Below are 17720 nucleotides of genomic sequence, written 5' to 3' on the forward strand. Positions count from 1 at the left end.
TTTAAAATGTGATCCAGTATTAACTTTAAACTTACATGCGAGGTGGTTAACTTTTAAGACGGCTGCTTTTTTGAGATGGATGGAGCAAAATAATAATAACTTCCTTTAAGAAAGTTAAGGGACAGACTGAACCCAATTATGTTTTATGATGCATCTCTTCTTTCTTTGTTTTTTTGTTTTTTTTGTGTTTTTTTTTACATTTTAGCTAACTAGCAAACCATATAACACTTTCCTTTTTAGCTAGCTCACAAACAACAACATATTTGGTTTTTATTTTTTATCTAACAAGCATCCCTCATCTTTTGTACTCACTTGGTCAAGACAGCACTTAAATTTATTTTTCATTCACGTATTTATTTTGGGTAAGCAATTGGGTAAGCATTGCTTAAATTCGATTTAATGTCAGTTTATATCACTAAACTTGGATTTACTAAGCTGAGATTAATTTTTAATTGTGCAGCAGATCTCTGCTTAATTTTAAATATGGATTTACTCATTTTGAACTTTAGAGCTAATCTTAGATTAAATTAATCTTTTTTGGTGCAATCCAGTCTAAATGCGCTTAAAGTTAGATATCCAAAAACACTTCCTATAAATTAAAAATAATAAAACTAAGCAAATCAAATGTTATTAAAGTTTCTTACTTCCACAGTACAAAAACTTATTTTAGATGGCACACACCAACGTTTGAAAGTGACTGAGCTACCAACTCAAATCTCCATGGATGTAGGAGGTTTAGAGCTTAGTGCATTTTGAGACCATTCGGGTCTCTGAACAGGGAAACTGCAGGCTTTTTAGAAATATGATACCAGCATCACTAGCCCTTCAGCGACTGTGTTCAAGAGGGCAGCTGAAGAGACTGCCTTTCATAGTTCACTGATCTCTAAAGAGCTTTGGAAGCACGGCGTTTGCTCGTGGCCTTTTGCCCCGTGTACATTAGCAAGTATATTGTGCTTTGTAATAACCTCTGATGCTAAATATTCATCGGCATATTTGAGCAAAGATATCACTGCCACCAAAACCCATAAAGAAAAGCATAAAGGCTGCAGCGGGAATAGCAGAAGACTGATGCTGCACTGTTGGTTAAGATAGAAAAATTCACCCTAAAATGTTTGAACCATGACCAAATCCATCTTTATTGTCCTTAGCAAAAGGTGTCACACTTTTCAGTATGGAGGGATAACTCCAGATGATGTACTGCAGAGGGTAAACAGCGTCTATTTGTCTAGCAAGGTTTGCCAACAGCTCACTAAATAACATGGCTACGGAAATAAAATCAGAAATGAGTATTAATAGAAACTCCAAACTTTACGGTTACAAATTATTTACAGGTGTTACTTTGAAAATAAAACCAAGATGGCCTCAATCTGCTTTGTGTTAGAAGAAAGTGATATCCTATCCTCCTCCTTTCACTGAAAACTCCTTCATCATCTTGATATCAAAGCTGCACACAGCCAACCAACTCAAGACAGATCAAGCATTCTCTCAGCTCTTTTGCTATCATGCCTGTTACCTTTGATACGCTAGTAAACATCGATGGCTCCGGTGTCAGAACAATTAACCGACTGCGGGCCGCGGTGAAGCTCGGAGGCACACGGCTGTTGTTTCAAACACGTAAAGATAATCTAAGTATTGGCCCCGCTGTCATTTAGCTGCCGCTCTCGCCACTTCAACACAACTACTTCAAAAGGGGAAAAAAAAAAAGATGTCTTGATACCGCCTTGATAAGCACGCCGCACTCAGTTACCTGTGTGCAGCACTTATGTGACTGTAGCAATTTATCTATGATGGGCTGCACTTCTTAATGCTACGCTTACCGGGTGAATTCAAATGACTAGTGGAACAAAAGACAGCAAGAATACGGAACAACAAGTATATGGTGTGAACGGGTGAAAGTGAGTTAAGGGGTACAAAGACCCATAACCATAGATCACCATTTACACTGGGTCTAACAGTGTGACTCTACTACTTCTACCACCACAAAAACCGTAGATCATATAGTGATTAGTTTGACAGATATTGCAATATGATTCATGATTAGTGGCAATGATCATTTTTGCATCACAATTTTCATTTTCACAAAAAAAAAAAAAATTAAATTCATGATGATGTGACATGTAATTACCAAACAAACATGTTTTCTTACATCTGGACAACAGGATTTGTAGGCCAGGGCATCACTGCAGTGCTGCTGTACCTCAGTGTAACGCTGTTTTGTCACACTTTTTATCTTCATTAAAAAAAAAAAAAAAAAAAAAAGCAGCTTCAGCTTGGATATTGCACTTGGCCATGTTGTGATTACATTAATATTTCGAGTAACTGTGTAGGCCTATTGGAAAACACGATTTGGGCTCTGTGGTAAGTACCACATACACATCACTGGAAAATTATCTTTTTTCCCCTGAGCGTTACATAAGATGATTGATAGCACTCTCATGTCTGTACAGACGGTATAAATATGAAGCTACTACTAACTAAGTTGGCGGTCAATATTTCATTAAATATGTAATGTTATTATCTGTGACATAAAAAACGAGGACAATTCCGGTTTCATGTATTTTGACCAAGATGACTGTAACTATGGTACAAGCCAAGTGATAAATTGGACACTAACTAAATAACTTTGTGCACGGTGAGTGAAGCTACTGTAAACTACAGAAGACGAATGTTCAAACACACTCTGACAGACAGAGACAACACTCCTTCATCCTTTCCTTCTCTTTGCCTTCCCACCTCACTCCTTTATGCTGTCCTCATGTCACTCTTTAACTTTTTCTTCTCATCCTTTCCTCCTTCCTCTCCAATGTTTAATGTAAATAGCACACTATTAGATAAAATACTTTGGTTAACATTTGGGATTTTATCTCAAAAACATTTGGAATAATAAATTGACAGGCTCTATAATCATATTTACCTTTCTTCCTTTATCTCCCTCACTGTCCTAACTTCCACACTCTCCTTGACTTGAAAAGACATTTCAGGTGATGTTGTACATTCACTTGACACTTGCTAGCTTTTGGCAAAGTTTTCCAAAGCAGTTTTCTCTCAAACTAGTGCTAGCAAGCAGAGGCAGAGTGATACGAAGCTGCTGGAGTGAGCAGCCCCCCTTTATTGACCAAAATGAGCACAGCGCGATTGAGACATCAACCTGCAGGCTCTGCTGCCCCGTCTTTCATGCCATTTCAAATATTATTCCACTTTGCAGTCTGTTTTTAATGCACAGTAAAGACACAAGGACATTCCAGGGGACAGCTTTAGCTGGACAGGTCACCAAAAATGGAGAATGTCCCCACAAAAGGGGAACATCTGAAGCTACTACTACAACAAAGCCTGAAAACAGGGAAACAACTAGCTACCAGCTAGATCTGTCTAGGTTACAAAATCCTCCTAAGCACCTCTCCAGCTCTCGAACTTACAGGGAATTAAAATGTGTCGACTAAGCTAGGCTAAGCTAACTGTTAATCATACAGATACAGATAGGAGAGGTATCAACCTAACTATCAGCAAGACAGTGGCTAAAAGCATTTCCCACGATGTCAAACTATTCTTTTAATGAATGCAACCACTACATATTTTCAATTGTTTGGTTAAAATCACACTAATGTGTCATGAAACAATGTGGCTGCTCTTGCTAATATTAAGTAACTTCTTGCCATTTAATTTCACCCAAAATTATGACACATGCTGCGGGTGCTCCGACCCGTCAACTGCATTTAGTTTTAGCGCTGGTTAAAATTTGCTTCATGTTTGTGTGGTAAGTGCAGTGCAACAACATCATGCACTCCAGGATCAAGAGGCTCTACAATTTAACATCACAAAAAAATACTTCTATGGTTCAGTGTGATCTGAAATTCACAAAAAAAAAAAAAAAAGACCATTCAAAGACATTTTAAAGCTCTCCAATTTAGTAAAAGATGTAGATGAGCCATGTGTATAACCGGCACGATTAATGTTCTGGAAAAATGAGATAACACCTTGGTAGTTTTAATATCAAATTTATTTTCCCAATGTCACTATTGTCACTTGGCTATGAGAATCTGATCACAACACTTTTCAACGGCAGACACACAGATATGACAGTGGTGCAAATTACTACAGAGTTTTTTCCTCACTCCATTGAAAATTTTAGAACCAAAAATACAAAGAACAGCCTCCACACACACACACACACAGGATCTCACACTCAATTAAAATAGAGCGTGAGATCCTCATGTGTGGAAGCTGTTCTTTGTGACCATGTATGTACGATAATTGTCTTTCCAGCTTCTAGTCAGGTGAGTGGTGGACAACAAAGAAAATGATGACAAGACTTGGTATTTTTCCAGCTGTACTCATGATTACACCTTTTTAAATTCAGTTTTGAAATGGTGTTGACCTTTGCATTTATAAGTAAACTATACATGTGTAGACATCAGCAGTATCAGACTTTGGTGACACAATTAAGGTGGCCAAAACAATTTCCAATAATGATATTAAAAAAAAGTGAGGTGGAGTTATTAGTCAAATCTTTTTTTAAAACTGTGTTAAGTGTGTGCTTTGTCTTTTTTTTGGCAAATGAATTACACTAAAAATACGAGTGTAGGGAGGTGAACAAGAGTGAGGGTGGAGGTGGGGTGTTGGGTGAAGGAGGCAAAGCAAGAATAGAAATAGAAATAGAATAGAAAGAAATGATAATGATTTAAGGGCAAAGAGTATGTTACTGAGACATGGAGCTGTTTACGTTTTATTATACATGCTGTTCAATATTTATTTTTTTAAATATATCGGTTATCGTCAATACCAGTGTATCACAACACCCCTATTTGTAGAATAAATGCACCCTCTCAAAATATTCGAAATGATTTAATTGCTGAAAATTGCAAAATTTGGTAAACATCTGATAGAGTATCTTAAATTAAACTGGATTACAAAAATGACACCAGTTTTAAAGGTTATTAACTTTATAATCTGTGCATAAATAATGCTGCATACTAATGGAATTCTTTATTTTGTTAAAGCATGCAACCATAAATTCACAGCCAGGCTGTCAAAAGTATCAAAGTACTGATGCGTTTTCAATATCACGGGATTAAAAAAGATACAAAACTAACAGCATCAAAAGTACAGAAGCTATAAAAATGATCTAAATGCTCATCCTGATTGAAATTTGGCTTCCACCACAGCAAAACCAGTGTCCACTCCTATACATAGAATAAATACACACACTCAAAGTAGCCTATGATGATGAAGTAATTACTGAAGAAACTGAAAATTTGTTAAAAATCTGCTGGAGCATCTTTTCCCCAAAAAACAGACATCCATTTTAAACTTGGAGAAAATTGACTTTCATTGTCTTACAAAGACCTAAAAATATGCACAATTGCTCTCCGTTTTCATTCTGATTGGGGGCGGCTTGGTCCAGATTGGCCTCCTAATACCCACTGCTCCACCAGAATCAGCGTAATTGCCAGCTACATTCACACATTATTATTTTGCTTTGGTGAGCGGGGTGCAGATAAACAGAGGCATTATACTGTACTTTCTTGAAAGAAAGGCAGTGGAAATGGGCTCCATCTCAGCATCCGAGCTGCTGCCTCTACAGCAGCCGGGGAGGCACCATTATGTTTATGTGACTGTTGTTACATGAAAAACACTGAGAACCTGGCTTTCTGCGGTCATGTTTGTTGCTGGAGCCTGGCACAGCTTCTGTTCTCTCGACTCCTTTAAAGCACAGGCCATCACCAGAGGCAAAAGCAGCCGATCACAACTTCATCTAAGTGCAAGAATACACAGTGCAGCGTGTCATCTCTTCCCACCTTCTTTGTGTATAGTGCATGTACTAAAGCTGAACATTCACTTGAAATCTAATCCTAATCGCAATATGGCCTACTGCAGTTTTCAAATCGCAGGAGGTGCAATGTTTGTTAAGGGTAAAATGTGTCTCAAAACACCATTTTAAATTAAATATTAATTTAAAGATATGTCCTGGCTCACACATCATATTCTATAGGCTTAAAGGCAAAATATGCAACACATTCGTAAAATAAAACACAATATGAAGACTGAGAAACACGATCCCTTTCAATTAGCAGTTATGACTCACTAGCAGTGTGTAGTATTGACTCTGCCCTCTGCGAATATGTCCTTCTTTTCTCACATCATTTGCTGTGTTCGAGACGCTTTACCAACCCAAAATGTCGGTATTTGACGTCCTGGGAATGATGTCTTTACAAACAGCTCGGACAAATCCTGCCGATTCTACCTTTAAGAAAACATCTTTGTTTGATATAGATCCAAGCAAAAAAAAGAAAAGCACAACATAAGCATTGGGGATAGGTATCAAGAACCCGTACTAAACCGGTAGTCAGTGCCAAAATATCGATAAACTCCTGAACAAATGATATTTCTATCGGTATTTACAAAACGGTACATAAACAGCTGACGGGGCAAAAGGTTCAAGTATTTCCTTACCATTATTTTGCTGCTCTGAGGACACTTGGGACCAGCCCATAATGCAGATATTTGATGTCCTGGATGTTTCTGGTGCCTTTACAAACAGCTCAGACAAATCCTACTAATTCTACCTTTGAATGAATATGTAGCTAAACGCAGTAACTCAAGAAACGATTTAACTTTAATTTTAAAAAAAAAAAAACTCTTTTCACATCTTTTCAACTTTTTTTTTTTATATATCAAATAATGGCAAGTAATATAAGATAAACAGAATCATCATCAACATAATCAGCATTTTAATGTATTTTTTTAATGAAAACGAGAACAATGATGTAAGAATTATTATTCCCTCTAATGTCACCGATCATATCACAATTGCAATATCAGTCAGAATTAAGGCTGAGTATTGGTACTCAATAGCCTCAAGGTATCAACTGAAATAACACAGTACCAAGTAGTATCAAAACAGTCAAACAACACCTGCATGTGATCCTTTTGGTATCCACATCTAGAAGAAAAAAGATTTGTAAAGTTTTGTCACCAGATCGTTCAAAAATAGGGCTATACTACACGTCTGCAGTGTCTGATAAAGACAAATGCATAAAATGTGGAAGGATTATTTAAGGAAAAAACTGTGAATATGACTAACATGATGAGCACCAATAAAGCATGAAGAGACTTCAGGGTGAACAGCTGCACCGTGTTGAAAAAGTATCCAACAGAGTGTACTCTAATGGTATCGGTATCACTGTAAGGGTACCGATATTGATACTGATATCATAATTTTTTAAACTATACCCATCGCTCGTCAAAATAATCACAATTAGATATTCTGTCAACATTTTTCAGACCTAATAGGTACACAGACACCAATCAAATAATGAACCCCTTACCCTGCAAAAGAGCTCTCCTTCTTGTTAAAAAAAAAAAAAATGAAATAAACGGCCCTGAGCTACAGTATTGTTATTTGCTGACCATAACAACAGGAGTCGTTTTTCGCCTGGCCTTTACTAATAGGATAAATGCCTCTGGGTAATTTCTAAATGAATTCCTCGGGCCAAAGCGGTTCCCCCGGCCAACTTAAATCACCTTTGATATACAAGGATTATCCCTGATTGAGTTTATGGCAAAGAAGCTTGTGACAAACTGGAGAAGAAGCCACAACACTTGCAGAGAGTTGAGGCTCGCCTGAAGACACACACATCAGCACACGCACACACCTCTGAGTATCGCCACTGTGTAATCATTCCACCTACGGTGACTGCTACTGCTAAATATGCAGAGACAATTCTCCGTCATACACGGCAGATGAGGCGAGAAGACCCCTGCTAAATGGCTCCCAGCTCTGAGGCAAATGCATTGTCTTACCTCGTCGAGTGCAGAGCTCCCCTGCCTGTTCAGGGAGGACTAGGACTAAAGCCCTTAATCCCCCTGCCTTGATTCACGATAGCCTACTAGGTTTTCAAATGTCATCGGCAGGGAAGTGTGTCCTGCTCCTGCCCCACATGTTTGCCCCATTAATGCAATAACAACGCCGGGGTACATCAATTTAGGGACAGGGACTCGGACTGTTTATATATATAGCACCACGCTCATGCCAGGGCTCGTAAACAGGCATCAGAGCCAAAGACCAGCCAGGATTGACAAGCGTGATGTTGGGAGTTGATAATAAAATTGTGCTAAATTTGGCCTCCAGATTAAATGTGATAATACTATGATTAGTACCAACCTCATTCTTCCATCAACACCTCCCCACTGGCCAGAGAATAAATGAGACACTGCTTGTTGTGGCAGCATTTCTAAATAGACGCATGGGTTCAGTATTAATCTGTAACTTTCTGACACGAAAAAGGCACGGCGTCCCTTAAACCAGTGCTCTGCTTCACGTCTAAGGTTATGGCAGCACTTCACCGTAACAACACATGGGACTGGTGATGAGTAATGCTTTGTAGGAGGATGGTGCAGGCTACGAGTTACATACATCTGTAACAGGATTTTATAAATACACCTAAGACACACTGCAGAGTGCACACAAGTAGGATACAATAAGATATATTTTTTAAAAAGAATCTGTGCATTAATTGTACTGCGTATTATGGAATTGTTTATTGTGGAACCATGAGCTGAGATTGTCAAAAGTGAAGAAATTTTGACTTTTTCAATACATTGAGTTTAAAATCAATACAATACTGTATACAATAGTGTTCTATATAATAGTATTGAAAGTGATTAAAATAAATTATCTGAATGCTCATCCTCATCTGTCTGAATTTAACTTTTTTCTGTACCAGCAGTGTGTGCAGGCTGTCGAGTTAATTTTTTAAAATAAAAAATCATCCTATTTTTTGCACCAGGACGTTTTCCTTTTTGCCGTGTTATCAAAAGTGGTATCAAGTATCATTTTTTTAAACTTGTATTGTATCAAAGTTTAAAATCCTGGTATCATGACAATTAGTGCATATGAAATTATATGTTCTGGGAACCATAAATTCAAAGCCGTACTGTAAAAGTAAAGCCACATAACATTAGTTCATATGAATTTAGTGCTGCGACAATTAACAAATTAGTTATCAATTACTGAATTAACTGCCAACCACTTTAACAATGGATCTGAGTCATTTTTAAAGAGAACAAAGTAAAAAAAAATCTCTGATTTCAGCTTCTTACATGTGAATATTTCACATATAAGTTTGGGTTGTGGACAAGACCTTTCAGGACGTCATCTTGAGCTTTGGGAAACACTAATTGACATTTTTCAGCATTTACTGACATGTTACACACCAAACACTAATCCATTAATCAAGAAAATAATCATTAATGCAGCCCTACGTAATTTTCCAGTTTGTGCAATTTTATTCTGCATAATAGTGTAATCATTTTTTCAGGCTATATTTAATAAATTTAAGACAAATTAAGACGCTATTTTTCATGTTTTTAATCAACTTAATAGCATCCATTTGTCCTATGTTGCTGCCCTTCATACACACCACTACTTCAGTATCTCCCTAACCCTCTCAGTTTCTGTCACAGGCTCTGAGACGTGAAGTTAGTTTTTTCCTTCTTGCAGGAGCGCTTGCGCACAACGTGAGCGCCGCACACACCATTTGGTAGGCTATGGTCCTCAGCAGAGGGGTGGCAGTGAAACTGATGATCCTCCTCTCAGTCATTCATGATAGGACAAGTTCCCGTGTGCCCGCGTCCAAACTCTGCCTCGCACAAAGCACGTCAAAATCAAGCGTACATGGGAGTCAGCGTGGCGACTGTTTCCACCTACGCTGCCTGACTGAAGCGCTTACCTCCCCGGCTGGCCGCTCGCTGCTGCTGCTGCTCCTGTCCCCCGGCGTTTGTCCTTGTTTCGCTACGACGCTGCTTATGTATGAATGCTGTCTTTATCCCGCAAAGACTGCTGTTGCATTTTACTGCAAAAGGAACAACAGTGTGCGCCTGTAGCGGCTGCGTGCTGCTCGGTAAGTGGCCTGTCTGTCTTGCCTGTGCACCGCTCCGCACGTCTCCAAGTGGAGTGGACAGGACTTGGCAGACGCGTCTTGCTGCGCTCTCCTGCGCGGTGGCGGCGGATCTGAGATGTAAGCGACTGCTCGGACGGGCTGGCACACCGTGTGGCCACTTTTCTCCCGATGCTGCTCCTCCCCTTCCACTTTGTTTGGTTCACACAAGCCCTACAGCGCCGCCCACCCGCAGCTGCGCGCAATTGCATGCGCCTGCAGAGCTCTGCTCGCACTCCAGCATCAGCACCAGCAATAAAGTCCTTCTCATAGGGGTCCTGGGATCAGTGGGGGAGCCAGTGCAGGTACAGATTGTGAAGCATTTTAGTTTAGTTCTCCAGATGAACAACAAAGGAATTAACAAGCACATCCATTTTTAACGTCCACTTACAGTAAAACCCATTTTCATGTCCATTTCTGTGAAGTGCTTCCCATAGTTTCAACAAAAGGGCCACTAGCCACTGGCTGTTTTTCATTGTTGGTCCTGCTGTACCCAGGCCACTGCTGCTTTCCGACTGTACCTGGTAGTTAAATGCCAGTAATTACATTCACTTTGCATCCAAGTTGTAAATCAGCCCCTGATTAGATGGCTAGAATGAAAATCAACAAGGCTCTCCCTGGCTGGATCCAAATCGCCTTAAAATCAATGTGCTTCTTTTGCTCTCTGAACCACTTTTCCTGGAACACAGTGAGGAATGTGATGTGGTCAAGCAAAGATGAAACAAAGGAATTACATGGAGCGTTGGCCTTTTTCACAGAGGACATTTTGACATATAATGGTGTGAAAATTCCAGGTGCAGATAATAAAATGAGGGAGGGACGAATTACATTTATCAGCTTTGGTTTCATTTATTTATTTATTTTTTACATTTAGACAAGCTCTTATCTTGGCTGCCTCTTGGATAGGCCACTGGCAGGACAATTAACTGAGGAATTAACACAAGAACCTTCTAATCCACAGTTTTTTACTGTCTACATCTTCACAACACCTTCTAAAGCTTTCCTGTAGTTGCTTAAACAGTTAGATTATCACCCTGTCAGGGACAGAGTCCATTGGTTTACTGTTGTAATGCTCCTTTACTGCCTCTAATGGTGCACCCACAGATGTTTTTTTTTTTTACTTTATTTGTTTGATTAGTCCTCCTCTTGAGACTGTGTGGAAATGACTGATTGTCATCTCTATCAGACAATTACTGGTGCAAAACAACTTTATGACTTTTAGGAGTGCACAGTGTTCGGTGACATCCTTTTTTAGCCCCAACCGTCTTCAACCTCATCTAAACAGCATCGAGTGAAAACACCAATGTTAATAATTACAGCATAAGTATTATAAGACTTATAAGACAGCTTTGGTTTCAGCACCTTTCTTTAAACATTTAGACAATTTGACCTGCTCTTATCTTGGCTGCCTCTTAGATAGGCTACTGGCAGGACAATTAACTGAGGAATTAACCCAAGAACCTTCTTATCCAAAGTTTTTGGCCACATGGGACTTTTAAATACTGTCTATATCTTCACTACCCCTGCCGAAGCTTCCCAGTTGTTGTTGAGCAGTTATTTGTGCTTGCCTGACAGATAACCACACTGTCAGTGACACAAGATGTAGAATGCCTTAGAGGCCATTGTTTTACTGGTGTAATGCTCCTTTACTGCCCCTACTGATACACCCACACAGGTGATATTACTTGTTTGGGACTTGTTTTGACTGTGTGGAAGTGATCTTACTGTTTAATTGACATCTCTATCAGTCAGTTGCTGGGGCAGAACAACTTTATGATTTTTTTCAAGTGAGCAGTGTTGGAGGACATCACTGTATTAGCTCCACCCACCTTAAATATAATACAGTACAATAACACAGTATAATAAGAATAAAGCTGCGGGAACTGGCACAAGTGTAAATAATGTAATTAATGAGGGCTGAGTTACACGTGTCAGCTTTGGTTTGAGCACCTTTTAAAAACATTTAAGCAATCTGACAGGCTCTTATCTTGGCTGCCTCTTAGATAGGCCACTGGCGAGGCAATTAACTGTGGAATTAACACAAGAACCTTCTAATCCATAGTTTTTGACTTAAAAATACCTGTCAATACCATCACGCCCCCCTTCTAAAGCTTTCCAGTTGTTGCTTACCTGAGATTATCAGCCTGACAGTGACATAGAACGTAGAGAATCCATTGTTGTAACGCTCCTCTATTGCCCCGACTGGTACACCCACACAGGTGTTTTCACTTGTTTTGCTTGATTAGCCCTCCTCTCCTGTCCAGACTGTTTGATTGACATCTCCACCAGTCAATCATTAAGGCAGAAAAACTTTTAAGCATGCACAGTGTTTGGTGACAACACTTTATTAGCTCCAACCGTCTTCAAGCTCGTCTAGACAGCGTTAAGCGAAAACACCTGTCCTCACAAAAAAGTTTAATGCAGCATAATAAGCACAATGCTTCAGTAAGTGGCACAAGACTAAATAATTAAATCAGTGATATTGTACATGCTGGCTGCCTGTCATATTGTCATGGTCACCAGATCAGAACTGAGCTGCTTTTCCAACTAAGCTGAATCAAAATGCTGTTGAAAAAAAGGCATATGGTGTGTTAACTATCAGAGGAAAAAAAGCAGTCAGTGTTGCAAAACGTTTCCAATGAAATAACTTAATTTTGTGTTTTGATGATATGCCATGAGCATTGAAGTCCTTGCGATGACCACTGTTGTCACCGTAATATAACTCTTGGAAAATAGGAATAGTAGGAATATAGTCATTTACAGCTCTGTGTACATGGTCCCTTTACAGGACATGACATGAGAAATGACTTCTATTCAGCTTTTGCATTATAATTGCATTGCAGTTCTTCTCACACTGGTAGTTGTCATCCTTAATCATGTTCTCTTAGGGAGAGCGTACCTCCATAGGAATACCCAGTAGTGAAAAGTAGTAAATGGTAAATTTAAAAAAAAATACTCTGTTACAAGTTAAAAATTAAAGGTATGCTTAAGTAAAAGAATGTAAAGCCATGTTTCCACCCAAAGTATTCAGACCTTTTAGTCCCAGGTAAGACTTTCAAGGAACTTAAAGTTTCCTTCCGCCTGTTGTTTGCATTTCCACTGTGGTCTATAGAACCACACAGAATCTTTGTGTGCAGCGTTACAACAATGATGCCTGGACTTGGCCCATCTGTCATACGTTTTCTTCTGTAGCTCTATGTTGATGTGTTGAAGCACACGTCCTACCATTCAACTACTTACACTATTTGGTAGTTTAATTAATAAATAATAATTCAATAATTAAGCATATTCTAAAATATCAAAGCCCCTGCACACCCACGTCTCACACCAGCCACCTCTTGTCAGGACCGTAAAACTGCATTTGACTGACATCTCACTCGCTCCTGGGTCTTTTGTGCCAGTTAGTGGACAACTTAAATCACTGTTTTTTTTATTAGTACATCGAGATGTTACATTATGCACAGCATAGCTTCAGGCAACTTACACCTGACCAGTGTCCTATTCCACCAGAATAACTGAAAACATCCTTTTGGATATGCAGAGCCTTTAATTAGCAAACTAAAAAAAAGTACAATTTTTCACTCTGACATGTAGTGAAGTAGAGCTAAAATCTGTAGACCATGGAAACACTTAAGTACAAGTACCTAAATGTTGTATTTAAATATAGCACTTGGCTTAACATATAGGCTTGGTTGCACCAACAAGGATTCATTTTTACACCAAAATTAAATCATCATATATGTATATATATATATATGTACATAAAGAAAAAAATAATTAAACATTTCTATAAATATCAGTTTAGTTTAGTTTTTACTCAAAATCAAGATTAAATTTGCTAGCTAGCTAGCAAGCAATATATTGTATTTTGTTTGTTTTTAACTCTCAAGCTAGCTAGCAATCTATGCAACGTTCTGTTAAATTTTTACCTAGCTAGCTAGCTAGCTAGCATGCAAACAATGCAACATTTATTAACTTTTTAGCTCGCTGGCTCTCAGACAATGTATAGTTTTGTTAAGGTATACAGATTTATTAAATTATTCCGTTTACATCACTAAACTTGGATTTACTAAACTTAGATTAGTTTTTAATTTAATAACAGTGTTGCTGAACACTGATTCATCGTTAGTGCAACCCAGTCTTGAACTAAATTCATATAGAACATTCCTGAAATGGTTAATAACTCTGATAAGAGGATACCAACTGTTTGATATACATGTAGACGTGTATAAAATGGTTAGCTATGATGTGTGAGTGGCCACGGACTGATTAAAAAAAAAGTCAAGACAGTGCTTGAAATAATAAAGTACTCATGAGTGTGAGTAAAAATATCACGTTCACCGGCATACAAGTTAAGTATATGCACTCCATAATGCTTGGATAAAATACTTGAGTGCTCTCCACTCCTGAGACATCCAGCATTTCATCAAAATGTCACACTTGGCAGAATAGATAGTGGGCCTTATCAGGGGTCAAATTCTATTTTGCAGTAATTTCAAAAGTCTCCCAGCTGTGCCTTTCAGCCATGGCAGCATGTGAAATGGTGTGCGACGGCGTGTACTAATTTGTCGTCGAGCTCAGTGAGCCTAATCTGAGCCAGCAGGTACTAGTTTGAATTAAAAAGGACTTTTACATTGAACAAATAAAGCTTCCTATCTGAGATCTTGGTTTATATGGAGTGACTCACCCAAAGGAAAATGAGTATCATGTTCAATGGTGGAGCAAGCTCTGTGGGGCCGTCTGATGATAGGCTTACATTCAATAGCATGACCCAGAAATCAGGAAGAGGGAGAGACAGGGATGAGGAGGGCGTGCAAGTACAACTCCACAATCAATGGCAGCCTTGATGAAGATGCAATGCAAGATCAGTAAGAAGCAGGGAACAACAATGGGCCATTGTTGTTTGATAATTAACAACACAAAAACAAAAAAAAACAAAGAGATAACCTAAAAGTGTTTTTCAATATGAGAGCTGATGGGACAAAATGGGGATCTAAAACAACCTTATTAACCTCATATTATTTGATATTAAGACTTTAAAAAATAATTGAAGTTATATTTTTAACATGTGTAGCAGGTGTTTTGAACTTAAAGGGACAGTTTGAATGTGATTATATGAGAGAAAATCAGTCATTTTAACTCACAGAACACAGGAATTGCTTTGATTGGTTAGTTTGTGTCTGTTATTGTGTGACTCAGGTGTTTTAAAGGGATAGTTTGGATTCACTGAAGCCAATGGAGTTTGGTCGGTTTGGAGAGAATGATATTTGGCAAATAGAACAGCAGTTTCCCATCAGAAGAGGCTGTCGGATGACAGTTAAACATACCATACACTTCAACTGATATTGATTTATTTTTAGGGTGGACCTTACATAAGTGGCGAAAATACCTTTTGCTGCTGACCCTGTCCATAGCAGTTCATTGCTTAGCTTCCATGTACTCCTCTCTGCTTCTCCTAACTGGGGACAAGCCAATTGGTATCTACTGTAGTTAATACACTGACTACTGAGAACTACCTCAAACAACCCACTTTAAACATGGAAAAGTAAGGAACTGTAAAAGTCTGAGGTTCCTCTGAATAAAATACACCTTTCCTATGTTTCTGTGTTGGGTGGGCATGTTGAAACTTGTTTTGTTATTTGTCACAGGTTATTTTGCAGTTACTTATGTGGAGTGCCAGTGATTCTGCAGGACAGTGTGTTACTCATGCTCTTAACTGTACCCTATATGTGACAAAATCTGCAGCCTGTAAACAACAGTAATTGGGCTCATGGGGCAGTGGGCAAAAACAAACTACATCTGTGAATTTACCTATAATTTCATCCTGCTGTGCGTGGATTTATTTTACGATGTACTGTATAATCCAGATGAACACAATAAAAGCAGACCAAAAATTGAAAACGAACGTTCTGCACAGGAGTTTCTTTTCTAGTCCAAGAGTTTTTTTAAAAGTTGTATAGAAGTTAGACAATAACTGGGGGACCTGGGGACCTCTTCTATTTTTCACTTCCACAGACGATCAATCAAATACTATTGATCTATTATTTACTTCAGGCCATACTCTCTATCAGCCTAGTTGTACGTTGCACTTTAACATCAGTGCTGCTTCTTTTACCAGCCGTGACAGGGCTTCTGCTCCAGCGCTTTTCTTTTACAGTCAGTGTTTATCATTGTCAAACACTGTGTCTTCTCTGCAACATTTCTCTGATCCTGGTAGTTTACTCTATGTCGAGTGTGCCGGTTCCAGTCTTTTTGTGCATATGCCTCAACAAAACAAAGTTTTGTGCAACCTTTGCATTTTTAACTATTGCGAAAAGTGATTCTGAATGAACATTTGACAGGAAGTGAAATTGAGAAATGATAAATCAGTGGCTCCCAAAATAGAGTCCAATAAATGAACCTCAGCGTTGGTGTCTATAGGAATGTTTTTCAAGACTTGAGTCACAAATTTGATGACTCATTTGACTCATTTATACGTATATATGTATTTATTTATATGCCTTTAATTATATAGGACAGCTGGAGAGATGGCAAGAAAGGAGGATAGAGACTGGGAGAATAACATGCAGCAAAGGAACACAGGCAGGAGTCCAACCTCCAGCCACCGCAGAGGACTCACAGCCTCAGTACATGGAGTGAATGCTCTACCAGCTGAGCTATTCAGCCACCAGACTCGACCCTTTTGACTTGAAAAGACTTGATAGCTTCAAATAAGCCCAAAGATTAAAAAGTATGTTATTTAAAATGTGTGAATCCATGAATCACTTCATGTCCCTTCATCTCTTGAATGAAAAGTTAACACTTTTCATTCTCAGCAAGGAGAGGAACACAAAAGAATTAACGTTACATTACATTGTAGTTGGAAAAAAAGATACCAAAGATGACTTTGATCACATACAAAAACTATACAGTAGTCAACAAAAAATGAATTCCATTATGCCAAATATGTAGGATAAAAATTACAGACTGAGATACAACAACTTCCAACTTTGCTTGACACCCCAAATTGCACAAAAAGGGTGAGTAAAGTTTGTTAAAATGACATGAAGATCACATTATGACTTGTTTAGGATTTAAAACTCAAAGTTTAAGACTTGGGACATGCCTGTCTTGACTTGGGATTTGAATGCAAAGACTTGTTTGTGACTTGCAAAACGATGACTTGGTCCCACCCTTGATATACTGTATAACAACTGTGAAAATCTACACACCCAGCCTGAGCCCAATTCTAAATAAACAGATCTGAGTAGACAAAACTGGACCTCCCATGCAAAAGTTATTGATATTTCCCCACACATGTAAATAGCATGTAATGAATTTCATTTGAATAAGGATCTAGAATTAAAATGTCTCTTTTAGAACTTGTATTCTGACTAAACACCTTGTTTTCGTTTCTTATATAACTATAGCTAAATGATTATATGCTAATCTGTGGGATGACTCACTTCCTCAAGGGTTTATGAAACTTATTTCAAAGCAGCAGTGCTAACTTTAAGTGCACTTGAGTGTGAGACTTGAGATTTTAAATTAATAACACAAATAGCTGTGGTTTTGCTGAAAAGGACTGTGCTAATTGTAGAACCCAGGTTTGTTGTAGTAAATTATACTTTTAAACAGTGGAGGATAACAAGCAGGTTCATCTTGTTTTAGCAAGGGAAAAATATATTTTCATTATCTCCTCTATTCATGTGAGTATAAAGTTCTTTATGGATGTTACAGATGTTAACTTTTTGCAGATACACTATACTGCAGTTCCCTCTTGTCTTGACAGAGTGTAACATTGAC

The 17720-nt window shown here is 38.4% G+C and overlaps 1 protein-coding gene across 3 annotated transcripts in view; it reads right to left on the bottom strand.

The window, feature by feature from the left end:
• klhl29 (kelch-like family member 29) overlaps positions 1 to 10040 on the bottom strand; it is a 321705-nt gene extending 311665 nt beyond the window's left edge. For all 3 annotated transcript variants that reach the window (XM_084736948.1, XM_084736949.1, XM_084736950.1), the window contains exon 1: positions 9729 to 10040. The gene's annotated coding sequence lies outside the window, so the exon portion shown is untranslated. The remainder of the gene's footprint in view (positions 1 to 9728) is intronic.
• Positions 10041 to 17720: the final 7680 nt, after the last annotated feature.

Source organism: Lutjanus erythropterus, chromosome 15, assembly GCF_056507025.1.
Source record: "Lutjanus erythropterus isolate fLutEry1 chromosome 15, fLutEry1.hap2, whole genome shotgun sequence".
Lineage (NCBI taxonomy): Eukaryota > Metazoa > Chordata > Actinopteri > Lutjaniformes > Lutjanidae > Lutjanus > Lutjanus erythropterus.